Genomic DNA, 7,409 nt, shown 5'->3' on the forward strand with positions numbered 1-7,409 from the left:
ACTTAATGACCATGAATTTATCCAGTTCCTTTTTAAACACTGTTATAGTCCTAGCCTTCACAACCTCCTCAGGTAAGGTGTTCCACAAGTTGACTGTGCTCTGCGTGAAGAAGAACTTCCTTTTGTTTGTTTTTAAACCTGCTGCCTATTAATTTCATTTGATGACCCCTAGTTCTTGTATTATGGGAATAAGTAAATAACTTTTCCTTATCTACTTTCTCCACATCACTCATGATTTTATAATCAAGGTTAAGAGCTGCCTTGATTGGCAAGTGTGAGTACCTTCATGGGGGGAAATACTGTTAGTAAAGGGCAGCTGGCAGAGAAAGATGTAACAAGAACGAATGCCTGGAAATTAAAGCCAGATAAATTCAAATTAAAAATAAGGCTCCAATTTTTAACAATGAGAGCGATTGACCTTTGGAACAAATTGCCAAGAGAAGTGGTGGATTTGCCATAATGTGTCTTCAAACCCAGGCTGGAGACCTTTCTGGAAGATGTGCTTTAGCCCAACACAAGTTGTTACATTCAATTCAGGAGCAACTATGCCCAGGGCCGGCTTTAGGCACCGCGGGGCCCAATTCAAAGGAGCTGCTGCTGAAGTCCTGCTGCTGTCTTCAGCGGCAGCTCAATCACTGCCATGGAGGAAGGTCCCTTGGCCGAAATGCCTCCGAAGACAGCGGAACAATTGAGCTGCCGCCGCCAACAGTGCTGGGACTTTTGTGGCAGCTCAATCGGCAGCCGGTGCCTTCAGCGGCATTTTGGCAGAGGGACCTTCCTCTGCAGCAGCGACCGAGCTGCTGCTGAAGACAGTGGTGGGACTATAGCGGCAGCTCCTTCGGGACATTGCGGTGCCCTCTTAGGGGCGTGGAATCGGCTGAATCGCCCTAAAGCCGGCCCTGCTATAATCCTTTGGTCTAATTTTGGTTGTTAGGTTTAATGCGTAGGAGCTGGGTGTATGTTTGATGTACAGGAGGTCAGACAAGATGATTTAATGATCCCTTCTGCTGTTAAAGTCTACAAAGCAAAGAAAATATTAGCATGCATAAGGAATGGGATAGAAACTAATATTGAATGGACACAAATCAGACGTCAAGAATTATAACATTCAAAAACCAGTTGGAGAACACTTCAGTCTCCCTGGCCACTTGATTACAGACCTAAAAGTCACAATATTATGACAAAAAAAACCTTCAAAAACAGACTCCAACGAGAGACTGCTGAATTGGAATTAATTTGCAAATTGGACAGCATTAAATTAGGCTTAAATAAAGACTGGGAGTGGATGGGCCATTACACAAAGTAAAACTATTTCCCCATGTTTATTCCCTTTCTCCCCCGCCACCCCGTTCCTCACATCTCCTTGTCAAGTGCTGGAAATGGGCCATTTTCATTACCACAACAAACAGTCTTTTTCTCTCCTGCTGATAACAGCTCACCTTAACTGATCACTCTCCTTATAGTGCAGGGGTAGGCAACCTACTGCACACGTGCCAAAGGCGGCCCGCGAGCTGATTTTCAGTGGCACTCTGGGACCTGGCCACTGGTCCGGGGGGCTCTTCATTTTAATTTAATTTTAAATTAAGCTTCTTAAACATTTAAAAAACCTTATTTACTTTAAATACAACAAGAGTTTTCTGTTATAGACTTATAGAAAGAGACCTTCTAAAAACATAAAAGGTATTACTGGCATGTGAAACTTTAAATCAGAATGAGTAAATGAAGACTTGGCACAGCACTTCTGAAAGGTTGCCGACCCCTGTTGTAGTGTGTATGGTAACACCCATTGTTTCATGTTCTCTGTGTGTGTATATATATAGATCTTCCTACTATATTTTCCACTGCATGCATCCAATGAAGTGGGCTGTAGCTTATGCTCAAATAAATTTGTTAGTCTCTAAGCTGCCACCAGTACTTCTGTTAATACTGAAACTGTGATTGTGCTGTTCTGTAACTCAGTGGACCAACTCACCTGATATAGTGGGTTCTGTTCTGGTCACCCTGTCTTAGACAGGATATAGCAGAAACAGAGGCACTTCTTAAAAGTATGATAGAAATCCAGAAAATATTCATTTGAAGGGAGAGTTAAAAGACTGAGACCTTTTAGTTTAGAGAGGAGACAAATTAGAGGGGATAGATGGTGGGCTACAGAATAATGAAAGGGAGAGAGAAGTAGAGTGATTGCTTCTGTTCACCATCTCTCCCAAGAGCCGGTTTCTCTGTTATGTTCGCAGCATACACACGGACAGGCTTAGATAAAAATATAAATACTCTTGCTGGAAGGCTGCAGCATAGCACTGCTTTGTCTTAGAATTCAGAGCAATTACACATGGAACCAAAAATCTGAGAGAAAGGAAATAAACTGCTCCCTAAGACAGAGAGACACAACACCCCACTTCTGTCTAGACTGACTGCTGCTCCCAGAAAGTTTACCACAGAGCCCCTAGCCTGCAAGCAGAACCAGAAAACTCACCCACTCAAGGTCACAGCTTGCAATCCAGCACAGTCCTTAATGCACCATGCTAGTGTACACACAAGGAAACTGAATGCAATAGACTGAAAGCTCGGTAGGAATCAGAGAAGGATCCCACATGTATATAGGTAATGAGAGCATTCAGAGTCACATGAAATAGAACACAATTATAAGAGCTATAAAGCCTCCCACTCAGGGCAAGAGCCAGCCTCTGACTGATGGGGTTCAGAACTTCCTGCTGTGGGGTTGTTGTTTCATTTTGGGTTTCTTGCCTTTCCTCTGAATGGCTTCAAGGTTGAGATCTGTAGGGATGAGAAGAAAGTGAACAGCTTCCCTCTCATAACCTAGAGCAGTGGTCTCCAAAGTGGGGTGTGCGCAAGAGGATCCTTCGGGGTGTGCGGCAGGAGGAGTGCCGCTGGAGCAGCACTGCCTTTTTTTTTTTTTTTCCTTCGGCAGCTCGGCCAGGAGTCTGAGTGGCTTTTTCTTCTTTTTTTCTTTTTCTTCAACAGTTTGGCCAGGAGCAGGGGGTGCATGCTCAAAATTTTTTTACTGATGGGGTGTGCGATCAAAAAATTTTGGAGACCACTGACCTAGAGAAACTGGGAGGAACAGACTATGGCCATGTCTACACTGGCGAGCTTATAGCAGCAGAGCTGCACCAAAGCATCTGATTGCTCCCGTAGCTGCTCTTGGCCAACGGGAGCGAGCTCTCTGGTCGACATAATTAAACCACCCCCAACGAGCAACAGTAGCGATGTCGGTGGAAGAGCATCTCCTGTCAACACCAGCACTTCTGTCGGTGAAACTTACATCGCTGAGGGGGGTGTTTTTTCACATGCTCAAGCGACATAAGTTACACCGACAAAAGGGCTAGGGTAGACATAGCCTCAGTTAGAGCCTGAACTAGTGCAGTGTGTGGGGGGGTCCAGTCAGAAACCAGGGTTGTTATTACAACAGCAGCCCAGAAACAGGAGAGAAACTGCACAGTCCAGTTCTGTGACTGAATGAATGTTGCTGTGGAAACCACTGTACTGTCTTAATTTTCTGTTCACAAGTCTGGCCAGGAGCCCGGATTAAGGTTCTTTTTCCTTTTGATTTCCCTATTTTTAAAGAAAATGCTGGAGTTACAGGGCAGGAAGTGGCACTGGAGGAGATTCTGGCAGTGAATAGCAAGGTCTCTCTCCTTATTACTTGTCCCACTCCTGGCCCAGCTGTGGCGCTATCTGCACTGTCAGAGGCTTTGCACAGCTGTCTGGTCACTTTCCCAAAGCCTCAGAATTTCACCAAGGTGCTGGGCATGCAGCCAGACCTAGGGCTGAACTTCTGCACGGATGAATTCACCATCTGTGTTGGGAGAGAGCAACTCCCCTTCCCTGAGAAACTGAGGCCCCTGCTGCTAAGGACTGTGCAGGTGCTTTGCTCCCATGCGGCTTGGACAGCAAATCACTTTGCTCTGCAATGTTCCCCTGGCACAGACATTTCCCTTCCACACCTGCCAATGTGACTCTTCTTTGGTGCAAGCCTACTGCATGCCCAGGATTTGGGGGATGCTTTGCTGGACTTCAGCTCCTGCATCCCACCAATCATAGAAATATCAGGTTGGAAGGGAATTCAACAGGTCATCTAGTCCAGCCCCCATGCTGGGACAGGGCCGAGTAAACCTAGACAACCTCTGACAAATGTTTGTCCAACCTGGTCTTAAAACCTTCCAGTGACAGGAATTCTACAACCTCCTTTAAAAGACTTTTTCCAGAGCTTAACCACCCTTAGAGTTGGAAAACTTTTTCTAATATCTAACCTAAATTTCCCTTGCTGCAGATTAAGTCTGGCTACAACAACATTGCATACCCACCTTAGAGTATTTTAATCTAGAATGCATTTGCTTTTGAGTGTGTCCTTTGGGACTATGTCAAAAACCTTACTAAAACCAAGATTCATCATATCTGCTCTTTCTCCACTCCACTAGTCCTGTAACCCTATTGAAGAAAATTAGGTTGGTTTGGCATGCTGTGTTTTGGACACATCAGTGCTGGCTTGTCCTTATACCATTGTTATTTTCTAGGTGCTGTGTTCCAGTATCTTTCCACATACTGAAGATAAACTGACTGGTCTATAATTCCCTGCGGCCTCTTTGTTCCTCTTTTTAAAGATAGGTGCTGTTTGCCCATCTTCAAGGATCTCACCTGTACTCCATGAATTCTCAAAGATAATTGCTAATGGTCATGACATTGTTTCAGCTACTTCCTTAAATACCGTAGGCTGAATTTCATCAGGCTCTGTGGACTTGACCTCATCTAACTTAGCTAAATAATCAGTGACTCTCTGACCCTTTCTTTCCATGCAGTGGAAAAAAATAAAATAAAACAATTGGAGATATACCTATCTTGTAGAGCTGGAAGGGACCTTGAAAGGTCATTGAGTCTAGCCCCCTGCCTTCACTAGCAGGACCAAGTACTGATTTTTGCCCCAGACCCCTAAATGGCCCCCTTGAGGGCTGAACTCACAATGGTGGGTTTAGCAGGCCAATGCTCAAATCACTGAGCTATCCTGCCCGCACCCAAAGGATCCCTGACTGACAGCCTCATGGGGAAGGGGCTGGAACTGGCTTTGAGCTCTTTCATCCCTGGATTTCAGTGATTGATAGAGCCCAGAGCAGAGGCTGCAGAGTGACTTACCCAGCAGTGTGTCCTGTCGCTGGGTCCATCAGTCTGGCTGGAGCCACATGGCCATGGTGGAAAGGAGGGGGTGGCAATAGTTCTATCTGTGCCCTTGCTGCACCTCTGCCCTTGGGAGTCGGAGGGATGGCAGCTCACACTTGCACCAAATGCTCCGTGAACAGGAAAGATCACGGAAATGCCTGGGTCTCACCTGCCGGCCTGAGGAGGAGTCCAGATGCTCCTGTCACTGAGGCTGGGGCTGCATGGAGAGGGTGGTATTTAACCCTGGGTGAGGGAGCCCAGGGGACAGACTCTCAAAGGTGGCTCATTGTTAATGACAGGAACAAAGCCCAGAAAAAACACACACTCCTTCCCACTCCACCCCTATTGGGCTTCTCGGGTGTTGGTGCTGGAGCTAAACTGGCTGGTTGAAATCCAGTACATGGACGTAGTTGGCCTCTCCCAGCCCTGGATCTCCCAACTCCAAGCCCCCACTTTTTAACTCCGGTCAAAGGGCTTTGCTGCACATCTCAACCCTCACATTTCACTCACTCCACTCTTCTGCACCCTCTGTAACTTAGATCCAGGATCCTGCCTTATCTATCACAGCCAAACACTCGTCCTTACATCCAGCTCCTGACCCTACTGCCCTTCAGATCCTGCTGTACCTCCCCCTGCATAATCCTCACATCCCAGCTCCCAGCCCCACTGCCCTTCAGATCATATTGTGCCTCCCCGCATCATCCTCACACCCAGCTCCCAGCCCAACTGCCCTTCGGATCCTGCTCTACCTCCCTCTGTACCATCCTGACACCCAGCTCCTGACCCTGCTGCCCTTCAGATTCTGCTGTACCTCCCCCTGCATAATCCTCACACCCCAGCCCCACTGCCCTTCAGATCATATTGTGCCTCTCCCCCCGCATCATCCTCACACCCAGCTCCCAGCCTAACTGCCCTTCGGATCCTGCTCTACCTCCCCCTGTACCATCCTGACACCCAGCTCCTGACCCTGCTGCCCTTCAGATTTTGCTGTACCTTCCCCTGCACAATCCTCACACCCCAGCCCCACTGCCCTTCAGATCATATTGTGCCTCCCCCACCCCCGCATGTCATCCTGCACACCACAAGCTCCACACCCAACTGCCCTTCGGATCCTGCCAGCCTCCCCGGCACCAAGCCTAGACACCCAAGCCCCAGCCCTACTGGCCCTTCAGATCCTGCTGTACCCCTGCACCGTCCTTTTTGCTATGACAACAGCCTGGCAGCCCGGGTTAATAAAAATGAGGCACGTCTCACTCATGACGAAACTAATAGCGATATTAGCCTAAAAAGTCAGGTTTCAAATAAAACTGATATTATATAATCGATTTCGGGCACGCCACACTAGTGGCACAGTAAGCGGGCGTTGTGTGTCCCATGTCCCGAAGGCTAGCGTCGATTCTTGAAAGCGTTACCATTGTGGGTAGCTATTCTGGTAGTCTAGCTCCATAGTTCTGAGTCTCGCAGCCGGCCCCTTGGGAATCTGGGGTTGAAATAATTGTCGCGGGTCGGTTCTGGGTAAATGTCATCAGTCATTCCTTTCCCGGGAAACAACAGCTGACTATTCCTTTGGCGCCATTTTTCCCTGGATTTGCTCTGGCAGACGCGATAAGGCCACGGCACATGGAGCCGTTCAGATTCTTTTTATTTACATTTTAATTTACACTTTAATTTTTTAATTTTAAAGTCACTTACCTAAGCAGCCCAGGAGGCCACATCATAGGCTGATAGCAATGGTGGTCCATTCAAGTCCATCATTGCATAACCATCTAACCAACCAAGGGAGGGCAAGGAGGCAGATACTGTTCTTTCACTGCAGCAGCATGTGTTCTACAGCAAGCATTCAGTACAGAATAGGGACAATTGAAAATGAAAGTCAAGAAATATTCTTTCCCTTTTCTTTCACATGTGGGGTGGGGGGAAGAAACTGAAGGAGCTATTCCCGTGGAACCATCCCAAGACACTCGTGTTTGAACCTACAGAACAATGGAGCTCAGCCGAAGAATGCAAATAGCTTCAAGAGACTTGGCTGTGGACCTGTGGGATAGCTGGGAGTCCTCAGTACCCCTCTCACTGAGTCGTCCATTTGATTCTTTTGGCTTCTTCCGGACGCTTGTCACCAGACTGTGTAGGCCTGAGAATTTTTTTCAAATGCTTACTGTAACGAGCGCTGATACAGCGGAATTTGTCCTCCCCCATAAAGCGATCGATCAGTATCTATCTCGCGTATGGTCCATCTT

The sequence above is a fragment of the Chelonoidis abingdonii genome, chromosome 1, assembly GCF_003597395.2.
Source record: "Chelonoidis abingdonii isolate Lonesome George chromosome 1, CheloAbing_2.0, whole genome shotgun sequence".
Lineage (NCBI taxonomy): Eukaryota > Metazoa > Chordata > Testudines > Testudinidae > Chelonoidis > Chelonoidis abingdonii.